Source organism: Astyanax mexicanus, chromosome 19 (genome assembly GCF_023375975.1).
Source record: "Astyanax mexicanus isolate ESR-SI-001 chromosome 19, AstMex3_surface, whole genome shotgun sequence".
Taxonomy (NCBI): domain Eukaryota; kingdom Metazoa; phylum Chordata; class Actinopteri; order Characiformes; family Acestrorhamphidae; genus Astyanax; species Astyanax mexicanus.
In genome coordinates, this window is record NC_064426.1 from 13,478,724 (window position 1) to 13,496,349 (window position 17,626).

The window sequence follows — 17,626 nt, forward strand, 5'->3', positions numbered from 1 at the left end:
TTGGACACGGGGTCAGACATTTCTTTAATGTCAAATTCACTTTTTGACCAGGTGAGGGCGACAGCCCGCCGAAACAACAAAGAGATACCTCTGAAAAAGTGTGCTCTTCACCTTCAACCATATTCGCACACTGGTATCACTCTGCATTCTGCAGCCCTGGTGCACGTTGCCATCGGTCCAATGAGCCTCACCCATCCAATTCACATTTCTCCATTGGAGAACGTCCCATTGCTCTTTGGCAATGACCTCCTTGACCGGTTCAAACCATTGATTGACTTTCAGCATCGTAGAATCTGGGCACAGGTTTGCGAACCCCTGCCCTGTCCTAAGGCACAGGATAGAGTTCAATGCTATCATGTTGCTAGCAACATTGAGCCACACAAGCTCATTGAGCCTTCAAATTCCACGGAAATCAATGAGAAGCTCACAGTCAGGATTCTGAAACCACCATCTTCAGAGTCCCCTAGCATGACTCTAAAACAAAACACCTGTTCATGGGCATTGACTCCCTCTATGGCTGTAGATGAGTACAACCCAAAAGCTGGAAAGTCATTCACTCTTAACACAACGGTCAACGGTGAAATCTTTGTTCCATGGGCTGACAAGTCAGCTGTTCACAGAACACCTGCAGGTTCCTTGCCACGGACTAACTGTGATCCTCTGTTCGTGCACCAAAAGGATTGTTCTCTTCGTGTTCCTGCACCAGTGGTTCCAGACAAACACAGTCCCTTGGATTCTTATGAATGTAAAAACATTCCCACCATCTACACAGATGGATGTGCTTTTCGGAATGCTCAGATCAAATGGAAAGTTAACATGACAATTGGTGCATGTGGCAACACTTCTTTCAGAACACTGGCATTTCAACTTGATCCACTTGCCACTTACTGTGCGTCTTTCAGGATGCTCAAGGGCCTGTTTGTTTATGCCCCAGATACACACGCTTCATCTTCATTCGTGGTGCCTCAGCGCCATGGGGGGGAGAGCCTGGCCCAGGCCCTCGATCACCCATGGGTGGACCACAAAATGATGGGGGAAACACACCGAGCATTCCCACAATTGACATATCTGCCACTTGTTGGAAAAAGGCTAGTGTGTTTTCAGCCCCAATCTTCAGAAGATCTGTGTGGTATATGGCCAATTCCACAAATGGATTGGGTCGAAAGACTCATGAAATTTGTTCGAAGGAACAAACATCTCATCACTGTGGCAGGTGCATTTGCCAGATGGAGGGGACGTCCCCCAGACCCTATTGAAATGGCTCAGGCCACAACTTTTTCGCTGAACCACACTTTCTCAGGTGTTGGTATATCTCACCGTTCTAGCGGTGAACTGCGGAAACACCCAAAACTGGGAAAAAGCATGCTTGGATACCAACCATTGTGCTACACTGCTGACAAGCTACTGGTGAGGTCCCAGCACAGCACTGGCAAAACAATTCGCGAGCTCAGGTCTCATTGGTTTGGTCCTCAGGCAAAGGCAGACAAACTGCCTCGCATCTGGAACCAAATCCCGCATCGTCAGTGTTTTATTAAACTGATTCTCAAACAAGTTCACTGTAACCCAATTAAACTATGCAAAAGCCTCATGGGACAAGTCGGGACCAATAATGCCCTAGGTTAAATCATAATACTGGGCCAAATACTTAGACACACTGAGTGTTCATTGTCCACCATATTCTGACCTGACGCAATTGTTAAATTGAGAACGTACCACACATTCACTGTCTGGAACTCACCTATCCAAGTAGCATAACTCACAACAAATTGGATATTTTGTTAAACCTAGTGTTTGAATCACCATTTCAAACCATTAGCATAGCAGTATAATAAATACATGGAGAAGGGGGGGTGCCAATTTTTTTTTTTTTTTTCTCTCTTCTCTTCAGGTGCCCAAAACATATTTTGTTTCCCTTCTGACTACGTTTGCTCCGCTATATTGTTCTCAATTGTTGACTAAGTAGTGGCTAATTATTGAAGCATACCTTATGGGTAGGTTGTCTTGATAAAGTTATAAAGGAACAAATAGCTAGCAAACTATTTGTGACCCTTTCATATGCTTGTTGCCACACTATCACATTAAATTAACTATTCTATTCAGAACCAAAAGCCAATAGCTACAACAAAAAAAAAAAAACTGATCATCAGAGAAATTGTATATCCATTAGACCAAAAACTCTGTCAGCGACCTTGTAGTAGATTGTCTTAAGAAAGCATGACCAACAAGACACCAATTGCATGAAAGATGTACCCTAACATGCTCTGTCTACAGAAATCCACGTTGACATCGACCGATGACCCAACGTCCAGTGGCCCATCGATCGATGGGGGGGAATGTAGTGGATTAAACAGAGGATTCCTGCATCGCTTGGACACACACACACACACACACACACACACACACACACACACTACCCCCACTTTATGGTCTATAAGGAACTTCAACCCCCAGAACACTCTAAAAGCCTTGGAGTTATCTTTTTCAAACAGCCTTAAATTTCAAAATGACATTTCCTGACTATTTCTTCACTCAGCCTCGCTCGAGAACCCTAAATGCAAGTCAGGGTAAACATTTTTAAATTCTTTTTTGACATTCCTTCAGACGCTGTCAGTCGTAAATCTGGATTTAGGACCGTTAATGTTTAAACATCTGGAACTGTGCACAATTGTGGTTTTGCCAACAGCACAATCACCAGGACAAGGACGGGACTACGGGACTTGAGAGAGGGTTCAAAACTTAATGAATGCCTTGGAAATTGTAAATTCACCAAATATATTATACCAATTTAGGGGTTTGTGCTTTCTGCAACCACTTAGAAATAAGATTCATGAAGTTAAAATGAATGCCCTTAGCTTGGAAATTACATTCCCAACACCAACTTCACCAACTTCCCCCACGGTCGTAAATTCCGACGACAGCCGCTTATCTAAACACAGCAGAAGAAGAGGAATTTCTCACTGAGAAGATTTTGCTTAAAATACATATATATTGACTATATAAAAAAGGTGTTTTATAGAATGTTTACTAGATAATGGTATATGTGTCTGGTATATGGTATATGTGTCTGGATGTGTCCTGATTTAAATTTTCCTACACATTCAAGTCTGAATCAACAAGGTTTAACTAGCATTTGATAATTTAGCTTTATTTGGTTATCAGTGGTTTAACCATGTATTTTCTTTTAAGTGATTTAATTGGGTTTAAATAATATCATGACTCTTGATCTCTTTCTGACAGAGTACCATCCATCATTGTATTTCTAAGATTATCTTGAGTATTACAAAACTGTTTGTGGGCAATATATATATATTACATTTATTGTGATTCAATTGTAAGATTGTTTCCTGAATTTATCCTCACAAACTGGTATGCTGAAGAATGTATTTTGATCCACTGTTTAATTGAGTTTTCTTTTGGTTTGATCTATTAGAAAAATGCTGAAGCATGCTGACCATGTGAGCGAGGGGGGGTTTATGGCCCTTTGTGAATGCCCACCAAAGTTTGAAATTGCTCCTAGACCAATCAAAACACAGACATTTGGGCCACAGGGCCAATCATAGCTCAGGGGCCAAACAGGCCACAGAGACTAATAGTGAAACTGGGCAGACACAGTTCAGTTTTTCAGTTTTAGAGTTTCCAGTTCAGTTGGAGGAGTTTGCAGTTCAGTTCAGTTCAGTTAGAGAAGGAGTTAGAGGAGAGAGGAGAGAGGTTAGGGAGCCCAGAGATGGAGAAAGGATAGACTGTTAGTTTAGTCATCTTAAGTTAGTTTTCTTAGACTAGTGCATTTAATCTTCAAGTATATTAATATTAGCTATCCTAGTTAAAATATCTAAGGTTATTTTACAATCTACGAAGCCAAGCATTATTCCATCTAAGTTTAGCTAAAGTACAGCTGAAAAAGAGATCCGCCAGATCCAACCCAGAAACCTGCAGTCCGGAGGCCACCAGCAAGCCACCTGAGAGCGAAGGGATTTCCCCTGTGGGTTCTAGTGGGGCTCCGTGCTGACACAGGAAGTCAACCCACCCTGCAGGCAGGCTCACGTGATCCTTTTTCGGGGTGAAGCATCAGACGACCAACCCAGGCGGACGTCACCAAGGCCCATTTCAACAACTCAGAGTAAGGCAGAGCTGGGTTTAATCTTTCGGCAGATGGTGTTCTGTTGGTCATGGTCTGGGTCGGGTCTTTAATAGAGCGTCTTTAGTATAGATGACTCATTTTGAGTGGCTTGGTTGGAAATAAGAATTGGTTTCGTAGACTTAAAATGCCTTAGACCCTTATTTAGAAATACTCACTTAATAGTTATATTAATCTTTATTCCTTTCATATCAGCATTATAACGTGTTTGTTCTTTTATTTCTCATTTATCATTCTACACTATGATTTGATAGCTAATGGCTACATTTATGACTTTTTAATGAATTATTTACTCATATCTGTGTGATTTAATAAATACTTTTATTTTACAAAACCTGTAATTTCAGTGTGTTTTTCTGGATAACTTGGTTATGAAAATTTCTGTCACCTGTAGAAACCACACCCTGAGATGTCTTGTGTTATTAATTAATTTGATTAATTAATTAATTAATTAATTAATTAATTAGTTAATCTAATTAAATTAATTTAATAACTGGCGCCCAATTAAAAAATATTTCAACATCTCAATTAGCACCAGGTATTAAACCACTGAGCCCGCTACAACAGCCAATTACCCAACCCACTCACTAGGCTCCCCCCTATTACTAGTAATTCCCCAACACACCAAGAAGACTAAGGCTGCGTCCAGAAACCTCAAAAGTGTCTCCTTTTTCCTACCGATCCTCCTCCTCTCCTCCGTGACCCGGAAACTGATTTCGTGACGCCATCTTGCCGCCTGTCCGAATACCGTAGGAGACGAAAGAAGCCGCTTAAAATTCTCCTGTAGTAGGCTTCCATTGAAGGATACATCAGTGTATCCTACTCCGGAAAACTTTTAAGGATTTTCCAATGACATCACTGCATCTACGCCCACAGAGCACGCGAAAAGCAGTGCGAGGAGCAGGCAACGCCCAAATATACGTCATAAACATATTAATTAACTAGGTTCCTTATCTAATTAAACAGCCAGTAAAGCACTAATATATGTTTTTGTTTAGATAAGCTGTATGCTCAGTAAAACTTTATTAATGTTCCCATATTTGTAACATGATATATATATATATCTCACTGGCCAGAGATGCGGCCAAAATGCCTGGGAGTAAGCAGGATTTTATTGGAATATCTGAATATTTAGCTGTGTGACAGTAATGTTCCATTGATGCTGTTTCATCTAATATGTTTTCACTTCAACATGTATGCAAAATATAATATGTATTATTATATTTATTATTTATTAAGATTTGTTATTTGTTTTATTACATTCAATGAAATCATATTTTACTATTAAAATAATTTAATATTTACATATGCAACCTTCATCAATGGCTAATCAGGCTGCACTTTGAAGCTTGATCTCTAGAATTTGGAATTGTGTTTATTGATCTCTCGTTTTTATTTTTGTATGTGGAGCTTTATTCAGAAGCTGTGATTGGCTGGGCAGTATCCGGCATGTGCTAAAAGTGAGCGTTGTGATTGGCTCAGTTCATCGGTAGTCAACATCCTATCTAAAAGGGATCAGCTGTCCCATTTCCCCAATTACAGCTCCTTCCCTCCATTCCTCCTCCTCCTCTCCTCTCCTCGATTCCTCCACCTTCTTCCGGGGTAGAAGAGGAGGAGTAGGAAAGGAGGAGTAGGAGAGGAGGAGTAACAAAAGTTTCTGGACGCAGCCTTACACATGCTTCCTCCAATACATGTGAAGTCAGCCACCGCTTCTTTTCGAGCTGCTGCTGATGCAGCATTGCCGAGTAGCATCACAGCGCACTTGGAGAAAAGCACAGCGACTCAGTACTGGTACATCAGCTCACAGACGCCCTGTGCTGTGTACATCACCCTAGGAGTGATGTGGAGAGAGAGTGCCATCTACCCACCAGCAGGCAGCAAGGCCACTTTTGCTCCCTCTGACCACCAGAAGCTTGATGGCAAAGCTGCATGAGCAGGGGTTTGAACCTGTGACCTCCCGCTCATAGTGGCAGTGCTTTAGACCGCTGGACCACTTGGCACCCCAATGTTGCTAAGGACATACTTTCGGATCATGGTCCCATGTTCACATCTAGAGTGTGGTGGGCTCCTTTTGAGCACCTAGGGGTCAGTGTTAGCCTCACCTCTAGATTCCATCCCATGAGTAACGGACAATGGGAACACGTAAACCAGGAACTGGGTTTCTCTGTGTTTACTGCTATAAGAACCCTAATGGCTGGTCTCAGTTTCTTATCTGGGCAGAAATAACCCAAAATTTCCCTTACCAATTCTACCTCTAACTCACCCCATTCCAGTGTTTCCTAAGGTAGGAGCCCCCGCTCGCACATTGGAAAGCCTGCAACTCTGAGATCCCTGCCATTGATGAATGGACAAAATGCAGTGAGAGAATCTGGGAGGACACTTATTGCCACGTCTCCATCTCACTCTAGACATACAAGAAGCAGACTGACAAGCAATGCTGCAGTACCTCATTGAGTGGGAGGGGTATAGGCCCAAGGAGCATTGCTGGGTTGCTGCCAAAGATGTGCTTGACCCTGGTTGCAGACTTTCATTCACGCCATCCAAATAGGCCAGCACTCAGGCCCAGAGGTCGCCCTCTGCACTCTCTCCCCAGTTCTGCCCCAATAGGCCGGGGTCCCAGATCCCTTAGTCCATGTCGGCCTGGTTCCTCCACTGGTCCTCTTGTTTCTCCCACTCCCTCCTCCTGTCATCGGTTGGTTGTCGTTGGGGGCATCCCCTCCTCAGTCCCGCTACGGTACCTTTTGGGGGGGGGGGGGGTGTACTGTAAGTTCTGATGCTGTCAGCCTGCCTGCTCCGGACTCTGAATTTGTGCTGATTGCACACACCTCCTAACTTGTGTATGTACAGTGGTATGCAAAAGTTTGGGTATCCCTGATCATTTTAATGATTTTCCTTTATAAATCATTGGTTGTTCGGAACAGCAATTAAAGTCAATATATCATATAGCAGACAAACACCGTGATATTTGAGAAGTGAAAATTTATAGGATTTTTTTAGAAAGTGTGCAATTTTTTTTTTTCTGAGTATTTCTTTAATTTTAGAAAGTAGAATAATGTATTTAACTAAAAAAGCAAATAAAGCGTTTATCTAGAGAAAACAAGTTTTACTCCGTAAGGCACTAGCGTTACTGCTAATTTGAGCTGATTGTTTGGCGAGCTGATCCTGGAGATACAGGTAGAGTAGTGGTTTTCAACCTGTGGACCGCAGAGATACTGCAAGGGGATGATTTTTTTCTATTTTGCAAAATAAAAATGATTCTAAAAATAGTTTAGAAAATGTAATTTAAGATGTAAAATTCATTAAAAACATAATAATAGTGATTTAGTAAATTATTAGTAGTTTATTAATATAATAATTTATTTGCAAAATAAAACATGTTTAGGTTAACCTTGTTGATTGGTCTGGTGTAGTACAGTCACAGGCAAATATAGCTAATAGATTAACATCTAATTGTGTTATTAAAGAGAACACGTATTAGTCTCTGGAGTTCAAAGTACCTGCAGACCTGCCTCTGCGGTTGCTTTTTATGGAGCTTCGAGCAGCTGGACTAAAGGAAACGTGAGCTGCACAAGGTTGGGAACCACTGAGAGCATGTTTAAAAGGCTTATACCTGGAGTTCAAAATGATAAAAATGGTGTCTGCAGTACTGAAACACTTAAAATAGTTCTGTGTTGAGGACATATTTCATATTTCAGTATTAAACTGATCAGACATTTATAAACTCAAGTGTGTATTCTTCTCTATAGAGATTCTCTGGCATGGCATTGCTGTTTCAAGTGTGTGATGTGTTCTTGCGACAAAACATGTTTTTGGAGAAGCACCCAGGTGAGTCTGCGATTTCCCACAGTGAGAAATTGTGTCATTTGTGACCCCATGTCGCCAATCATTTGTAGTGTGAAAGTCTCAACAACTGAAGGACTCACGAAGAAATCACAACCAGTCTTGTAGTGTGAACAGCACAATGACAGCCAACTCAAAATATTCTGCAATGACAGCCAACTCAAAATGTTCTACCTGGCATTACGTTCCTAAATAAGTTGATGGTTTTCATGAACATATAGTGTCTCACATTTAAATAAACCCTTCAATAATATTTTAATGAATTCAAACACAAAGTGCAAACAGAAAACAAACACAAGCAGATCCACAAAATTTAAGCTGACCAACACAAACCACACAAGACCAGAAAAGCATCTTAAAACACGGAGACAGACTAGAAACACCTGGGGACGATAACAAGAATGCTGGGCAACAAATGAAGCACAGGGGAATGACAAGGCAGGTCTAGAGTAGAGACAAGGGAGAAGACAGGAATAGTAACAAAAAACAGAGCCATGTGCTAAAAGAGCACATGATAAAGAAAATAAGAGAAAGTGTCTTGTTTTCCTAGGGATGCATAGAACCCAAAATTCTTAGAATATCTTTTAACTTTTTTAGTTCAGAAAAAAACACAGATTTTAAAACAATAAAAATTCAGACATACACACATTGTGTGTGTGTGTGTGTGTGTTTGTGTGTGTGTGTGTGTGTGTGTGTGTGTGTGTGTGTGTGTGTGTGTGTGTGTGTGTGTGTTTGTGTGTGTGCAGTCTTTATTTTGGGGGAAATCGATGTGGACAAAATGTTCTGCAGTTCGGGTCAGGAAGGAGGAAGCGCTCCTCACTGCTGATGTTCTCTGAAAAGCCTGTCACTTCCTATTACCTCGTTGGTTACCTCATACTGAGCACACACACACTAACACACACACACACACACACACACACATGATTCACAGCATGGGTTAACCCTTACAACAGTACAGTCACTGTTGTTTTCCTATAGACATAAATGGTACAAGCCTATTCTACTAATTGCATTCAACTACTTTACATTGCACCCATTACAGGTTATAAAATGCACACATACAGATTGACTTGCCCCATACAACCAATAGAAGAGGTGGAGTGGGTGGATGCCAAGGTTTTTGGATGCTTCTGTGTCTATGTTACCTTCTGTATTTCTCCCTTTAGTTAGGTTTTATTCATATCAGCTAGAGTCATTAGGCGTACTCTGATAATATTGCACTATGTTTATTTTCCATAAATCCAGTCAAAACTAATTCTTGCTCTGAGTAACTGACTGTCTACCCGTCCAGCCTGATACCCTCAGGTTCTTCTGTCCCCTGTCCGGCCAGACTGATGGAAATTTCTGTACACACACCACAGATCAGCTTCCCTCCATTCAGTTAATGCCACCTGCCTCAGACTAGTCACTCAAGTCATTTATATCCATAACTTAATATAGTAATCTATATTATAATCTATATGTACATTTTTAACTGATTCCATCATATTCACCTGAATATATTAGACTTATAAGTGGATGTATAATATCATTATTCCTTAATACAAGGGTTAAACAATGAAACTGAAACACCTGGTTTTACACCACAATAATTTATTGTCCCGACGGACAGTTGGTTACAAGGTCGTGGGGTCAGTACCTGGGTTTGTTATGCTGCCAGTGTTGGGCCCTTGAGCAAGGTCCTTAACCTGACTGATCCCTGGCCGTGCCTGTTTAAGTGTTCTCACCAAATCATTGTGTTGTCTTCTGAGTGTGCTCAACAGTGTGCCTGTGTGTGTTCACTGCACGCATGGGGTAAAATGCGGAGGCCAAATATCATCTGAGCTCAGCAAAAGGATGTGGTATGTGATTGTCTTGTCCTGTCTGTACATATTAACCTCACACTTTCTTCATCAGGTGGGAACCTGAATGTGTATAAAACAGGTTCCAGGTTCAGAAGGATAGAGGGGAAGTGAAGGAGAAACAGGGATGTATTTGTTAGTATGATTTTGGCTGCATGTGTGTGATTGGGGTTTGATTCTCGGTGCTGCTCTCATCAGCGTGTAATGAGTTTAAACTGCTGCTGCTGAAGCTGTGTTTGATCTGTAGCGGAGTTACCTTCACAATGGCTGATGATTTCCCCGTTTCTATCCTCTACATGTGCCTTCCCTAAAGAGCCTCTACACACATATAATGATAGAGCTGAGCTTAATTACCTCAAAACAGCGGAGATTGACGCACGGCAGGAGGATCTTTAGGGTTTATCTCTGGAAACACCTGCACTTCTATCTCTCTCTGTCAGTATCTTTGTACATTTATATAAATGTGTGTATAAAGAAAAAAAAATATATAGAAATATAGTGGTGTCAAAAAATGGAATCTGATTAATCACAATAATATTCAGTGATTAACTGCGATTAACACTTTTGTTAGTGGACATTTAAATGTAAATAGAAGAATGAATGTAATAATTATTTATAATATTATATATATATACGCATGGACAGTCATATTTTGCTTAAAAACGATACACATCTATAATTGCAGCCATCAAACCCTGGAATATTATATAACATCATACACACAAGCACACACACAGCTGCCTGAGTTAATCAGTGTGTGTAGGCCTGAGCCCTCCTGGGACACTATGCCACATGGCTGGCCTTTGCAAAGACCCAAGGCAGCATTCGGGACACACACACACGCACACACACGCACACACACATTCTTCCCTTTTTGTCCTTTCAAAGAAAGAAGATCCAGTTAATCTGGAGCAGTAACAGCAGCTCTAGAGTCAAGTGGTCATTCACCTACCTGATAAAGCGGATCCCAGCTGGGTGGATAAAAACATGCCAATATTTGCACAGCAAAAACTGACTGTCAGAATTAAACATACTGTTGGTGATGACAGTATGATGACAGTATGATGGAAAATGATCTGTTTTATACTGCAGCCAGTCAGCAGAGGTGCAGGACTTTGTGGCTTTACCTTTGAGAGATGCTGCAATGTTCATGCTTTGTACAATCATTGATTAGAACCATCACTCACATTCAGTGTTAGAATGTGTGTGTGTGTGTGTGTGTGTGTCTGTGAGAGCCTCAGCTCTATGGTGTATTTATGAAGTGCCATGGGCCATGAGCTGCCCTCGGCAGCCACTGTCTTTCTTTAATGATGAAAACACACAGTACACACACATGCTTCAGAGAGTAAATATGTTTGACTGTAGACAGGTCAGTTCTCTACAGACTCGCATCAAAACAGGTTAAAGCTGATATGTGTGTGTGCTGTCATAAATACACAGAAAACTTGTAAAACTTGTAAAATCAACACTAATTTAATACTAATAATTTTTATTTCATGCTGCTAAATTGACTCTGTATAAATTAGTATCTATACCATAGATGTGATTAAATACTATGTACAATAACTTATTGCCAAACACATATCGTAGGTAAGCTTCTGTTTGTAGCAATAAAATGCTGCATGAGTATTCTAAACTGGGATTACTTGGACTTCTGCATGAATTGGTTATTAAATCTTCATATAAGTCTGCTTAAACTAATACCACAGAAAAAATATATATGTTTGCATGGTTTTATTGAACACAACCTGTTAACATTCACAGTGCAGGGTGGAAAAAGTATGTGAACCTTTGGATTTAATAACTGGTTGATCCTCCTCAACCAAATGTTTCCTGTAGTTGTAGATCAGACCTACATAACAGTCAGAAGCCTCTTCACTAAACTGTTTCAGTTCAGCTATAATATTCTTGGGTTATCTGGTGTGAAAATCTCTCTTCAGGTCATGATGCCACAGCATCTCAATTGGGTTGAGGTCAGAAGAAGGCGTATTTTCTTCTGTTGAAGCCGTTCGGTTGTTGAATTACTTCTATGTTTTGAGTCGTTGTCATGTTGCATCATCCATCCTCTGTTGAACTTCAGTTGGTGGTCAGATTGCAGTTTTCCTGCAAAATGTCTTGGTAAACTTGGGAATTCTTTTTCCATTGATGACAACAATCCGTTCAGACCCTGAGGCAGCAAAGCAGCCCCAAACCATGATGCCCCCTACACCAAATTTCACAGTTGGGATGAGGTTTTGATGATTGTGTGCAGTGCCTTTTTTCTCCACACATAGCTCTGTGTGTTCCTTCCAAACATCTCAATTTTGGTTTGATCTGCTCACAGTATATTTAGCCAGGAGTGCTGTGGAATATCCAGGTGCTTCTTTGCAAACTTCAAACATGCAGCAATGTTGTTTTGGGACAACAGTGGCTTCCTTTGTGTTGTCTTCCCATGAACTTCATTCTTGTTTCATGTTTTTCTTATTGTAGATTTGTCAATAAAAATGTTAGCATGTGCCAGAGATTTCAGATTTTTGACACTCTAGGATTCTTCCTCACCTCATTGATCATTCCACTCTTGCAGTCATCTTTACAGAATGACCACGCCTAGAAAGAGTAGCAACAGTGCAGAACTTTCTCCACTTGTAGACTGTCTGTCTTACCTTGGACACATGAATATCAAGACTTTTAGAGATACTTTTGTAACTTCATGCATGTCAACAATTTTTGAACGTAGGTCTTCTGAAAGCTCTTTTGTGCGAGGCATGATTCACATCAAGCAATGCTTCTTAAGAACAGCAAACTCAAAACCGGTGTGTGTTTATATAGGACAGGACAGCTTTAACCAACACATCACATCCTGGCTCCAATTAGCTCCTAGAAAAGTCATTAGGGGTTAACATACTTTTTTCACACTCACTGTAAATGTTAAATAAAAATAATAATAAGTCACATTGAAACACAATATATTGAGATTGCATTATGATGGATGCAATTAGAATATTGTTGCCAGTTAGCAACCCAGTCAGAAGGTGGCATAAACTAGATGATGGGCAGTTGATCTGTGGTGGGTGATAGGGAAGGCTGACTTTCAAAAACTTCCATCCTGTCTTGTCAGACCGGTAACAAGAGAACCTGAGTGTCCAATATTCTTCAGTGTTATGATGGATAGTTCAACATTCAGTAACTCGGAGGAAGGCAGAAAGATGAAATTTGTTTTGACAGAATTTATGAAGAACAGACAATATGCAGAACCGAGTGGGGCAAATGACTGCAGCAGATCTGAATAAAACAGCCTAACTAAAGGGAGAGAGCCAGAACACGGAGGCTCCCTGAAACACTGGCACCTGGACACTGTCAAGTTTTCGGGATGTTCTTATAACTTATTTATTTAATATTTTTCAAGGTTTGGTAATGTTGGTAGAACCACGTGGCCAAGGGATTACTTCGGCAAACCTATTTTAAGCTCTACAATACAGAGCTACGTTCACACTTACAAAACAGAACCATTTCTAAACCATGTCCAAAAGCAACATCGAGGTGGGATGAACCATCACACAGTGGAAATGTGTACTGTTAATCCGTAAAATAAATTAACACTATGGGCCCTATTTTAGCGATCTTTAGCAGGCCACTGATATCCATGGTTCTGCTCAAACCGTCAGAAACTCCATAGGTGGTATGGACTGACCCGCCCGTTCCCCAGACCTGAATCCAATCCAGCATCATGTCTCGCTCCATCCACCAACATCACACTGCACCACAGACTGTCCAGGAGTTGACTGACGCTTTAATCCAGGTCTGGGAGGAGATTCCTCAGGACAACATCCGCCGCCTCATCAGGAGCAGCCCAGGCGTTGTAGAGAGGTCATACAGACACGTGGAGCCACACACACTACTGAGCCTCATTTTAACTCGTCTTGAGGAATTTCCACTGAAGTTGAATCAGCCTGTCATTTTTCAGTTTGATTTTGAGTATAATTCCGAATCCAGACCACCATGGGATAATATTTTGATTTACATTGATAATTTTTATACTATTTTGCTCTCAACACATTTCACTATGTAATAAATAAAGATTTTCAACTGGAACATTTTATTCATTGAGATTTAGGTGTTATTTTAGTGTTCCCTTTATTTTTTTGAGCAAAGTATATATGTGAATGTTTCTATGATTTTATATACAGTATAGTAGTATAATGCAAATATGCAACTGTGGAATTAATAAATAATTCTTATGTATGACTACAGTTCTCGGTAAGTGTACTATTCCTGCAGTTTTACTGACTTTCCAAATAATAATTTTTATTATTTATTATTTATTAAATAAATTTAATTTAAAAAAATTAAATTATTTTTACATTTTTATATTATTAATTCTAAGGACATATTTACTCAGGCAGGTCTAGGAACCAATCAGAAGGGATTTTCTTCAGCTGGTTTATCCAATACTTAGTGTAGATGCTGCTATTTATATGCTAATTAGAAACAGCTCCGCTGCCTACAAAAATCTGTGTTTCATGCAGTGATATTTCCACTGTTCTTTGGTGGATATTTAAGCTTAGTGTATTCCAGTGGCTGAGAGCTGAGAGTGACTATTGTATCCATAGATAACTTACCTAATGTTACCTAACTACTGGCTACCAAGCTAGCTCCCTAAGGCGAGAGACAGATCAAAACAGACAGATAATTTTCCATTTTCAATGATTTTGCTATTCTCCAGTGTTTTGAAATTGGACTTTTATAGCTATTTTACACAGCTGTTCTCATTTAGTATGTATTACTTATTTAAAGTCTATTATTTTTTAAATATTATTGGCTTTTAAAAAAACATCTTTGGCTTTAGTAAACGCCCTGCTCTGCCTATATCATTTTAAAATGTTAATACAGGACATATAGGTAACTCTGATTTTACATTACAGCATCTACCATCAGAAAGAGACTGCACAGTTTTAATTTTCATGGGAGGTGTGCAATAATCAAACCCTTACTGCTCAACAAAAACACAGATCAAGTTTGCCAGAGATCACCTATACCAGGACACTGTGCTCTGGACAGAAGATTCCAAAGATAAATTATTTGGAATTCTGCAATTAGGAGTGGGGAAAACTTTCTCTTAGTTGATGTCAGAACCTAGTAGATTATAAGTGTAAAATTAATCTAAATACCAGCTATTAGGCTATCCTAATTTTTTGTCAGAAGAAATATACATTTTTGTTCATTACATTTTACAATTCACGTATAAAAAGATTTTCCTCATATAATTTGTTAATATACCTAAGCTCCGTCTGTTTAAATTAAGTTCAAGAATTTAATATGTGGTGCATCATTGGCCTGAGAGATACAGGATGGTAATTTCAACTGCCCACCATCTAAGCCATCTGTTAACCAGCCCCATCATTTTGAACAATTGTAAGCTTTGAGTGAAGGCCTCATGGTGAACTCTACCATACTTCTGAACTAATAGTCCACAAGGTAAAATGTCTGGTATAGGTAAGTGAGGGTCGAAGCAGTTAAAAACTGTTTTAATAGAAACTCTTTTAAGAGTATAAGAGTAAGTACACTCTGTCCCCTGGTGGTCATGCAGCAGAAGCACAACACTGAGACTGGGTAGACTTTAAAGCCATTTACTCTGCCATTTTCTTTTAGAAACATAAACGAAATAATGATTGTACCACTGTACAATAAATCTACCCTCATACAAATGGTTATTAGTGGTTATTAATGAGGTCATGCACACATTAAGAAAAGTAATAATCAGTTTTACCACAAACAGTGCTTCACATTCTTCCTTACTGTTAAAGCTCAGATACTGCTGATTCCTGATCTTACTGTGGGTTCTCCATCATCCAGTGTTCTCCCTGTCCACTTCAGCAAAGATCAGAGATCCTAACAACTCACTACAATTAAAGCTTTTGTCACCTTTTGATCACCTGATCAGGCTACATTAACATATGATAAGACTACAATCATATGGTGAGATTCAAACTGTAACTGATGTACATGAAAATGAGCTCACTCTGAAATTAAATGAAGCCCCTCAGGGTGATGACCCCCCCCCCCCCTTCTTTATTCAGTTTTATAAAGAACTGATGAGATTAAATCTGATTTCAGCAGTTAATGTTTTTTTTATTGTCTAATTTAGTCTGATATTTCTAATTTATTTTCTAATTTGCTGTCAAACGGTTAAAATAACCTAATTACTTACATGTTTAAATAATAATACATGATTTATTAATCTAAAGTAATCACAATCATCACTTTTTGCTAAGAAGTGAAATTCATGTTAATTTTAGCTGAGGAGGAAATGATTAATTGGCCTAGACTTAAAAGCTCCCTGTAGTAAACATTCAGTAACAGATGCTGTAACAGTGGAAGATCCAAGGGCCATGAAGAGGCCACACTATTTATTGAAGGGCCAAGTATTATTTCACCAGTCACAACATGTTCAAACCAAAAAAATCTTTAATATGACTACTTTTCACTACATTTGATTTGATTTGTTGCAGTATTTTGAAAATTATTTGTGTTTTGCCAGTTTTACCAACTGTATTTTTGTGTTTTTGTGGATTTTGCTTCTAAAGTATTTTGCGTTTGGAATTTCTTGTTTACTTCTGCTTAATTGTTTTGCTTCTATATGTATAAAATCTATAGTTTGCATTGCAGATATTATTTTTGTGCAAAGCGATTGACACAAAATTAACCAAATGTACATGTATTTTTAATGTACATAGGCAAAATACTCTCAAACACACACAGCATGTGAGAACATTCTGCATTTTATTCATTAAAAAAGTCAGTAGTTCAAAACTATGGAAGCCCATTCCCGCCACCTAAAAAAATAAAATAATCTAGCACATTTTTTATTGTTATTAAGTAAACTGCTATCTCATTATTTTGAGAAAGTAAGTCATTATTTTGATATAGTAAGTCAATATTTTGAGATAGTAATCATTATTTTGAGATACTATCTCAATATTTTGAGATAGTAATCATTATTTTGAGATACTATCTCAATATTTTGAGATACTTAGTCATTATTTTGAGATACTACCTCATTATTTTGAGATACTAGTAGATTGTACAGAGACAGAAGCAGGTGAGACGCAAAATGGATATTATTATTGAGAACTACTTCAGACCATGAAATATTGGTGCTTTTAGCAGAATCTCACAATATAAAAAAAGCTTAAAATATTAATATTAGATTTTAAAATAATGACTTCGTATCTTAAAATATTGATATACTATCTTGAAATAATGACTAACTATCTCAAAATAATTACTTAGTTAAAGACTTAATAATAATAAAAAAATAGCTGGATTATTTTATTTTTTAGTTGGCTTCCATACAAAACATCAAAACATCTCTGCGACATAGGCTTTAATTACGCTGGACTTTGCTATTTATCTCATTAGCGCCACTAATGTTTGGGTATTGAACTGCACCCACACATAAACCGATCATCGAGCTCAGAAAAAGAACAGATGAGTGACAGAACAGAGGCACTACAGCCCCCACATTTTTACTACATAAACCACATTTTTATTTAATCTATTATAAAAAAACTATAATAGATAGTTATTTTTTTACTATACATTTTTTTATTAAATCAGTCTGGCTTTGGGGAGTTTTATTATGAATCCCAATAATTGTGTCTTAGCCATAATGGCTAACTGTTTTCGGGGCTGAATTAATGGCAGCTGGTAGTGTGCTGTGCTGTTTAGATTAGTAGGTTCTGGGGTTTGATATAATATGTGAAGCATGGCTGTAGTTAACCCCAGTCTTTAGTTATTGACCTCAGATCACCAGAGTGCAACTAGTGGCTCA